Source organism: Plectropomus leopardus, unplaced genomic scaffold, assembly GCF_008729295.1.
Source record: "Plectropomus leopardus isolate mb unplaced genomic scaffold, YSFRI_Pleo_2.0 unplaced_scaffold1677, whole genome shotgun sequence".
Classification (NCBI taxonomy): domain Eukaryota; kingdom Metazoa; phylum Chordata; class Actinopteri; order Perciformes; family Serranidae; genus Plectropomus; species Plectropomus leopardus.
The window spans coordinates 400-836 of record NW_024618021.1 but is presented as its reverse complement, the minus strand read 5'-3'; positions in this window follow the sequence as shown (position 1 = coordinate 836).

Genomic DNA, 437 nt, shown 5'->3' with positions numbered 1-437 from the left:
AAAAAACAAACAAAAAAACCCCATCACCATAAGGTGTAATGCGCCATGCTATAGACGGGGCTCTAATATGCTTAGAACTATGTAGGCTATCTGTTTTCTTTCTCCGCGCCACACGCAGAAAAAATCCATCAATGATTGAAATTCTATACCCAGCAATAATCTCAATGGTTAACACTTTTGCGTGGTAAAAACATGAAGTGTCAGGGTAAAAAAACAAACAAACAAACAAACAAACAAAAAAATAACTTAGCATTGATGTTCTATTGTTGTTAAAGCTTTGCTCGTACTGTTGTCAAGCACCATGGATAGCGATTCCAAGCAGACTCGCAACCTTTCACTGACTTAACCATGATATTTGTGTCCTTCATTATTATACAATTTTCTCAATGATGTTAAATACTAATACAAACAACCAAAAACATATCAGTGTAAGCAGG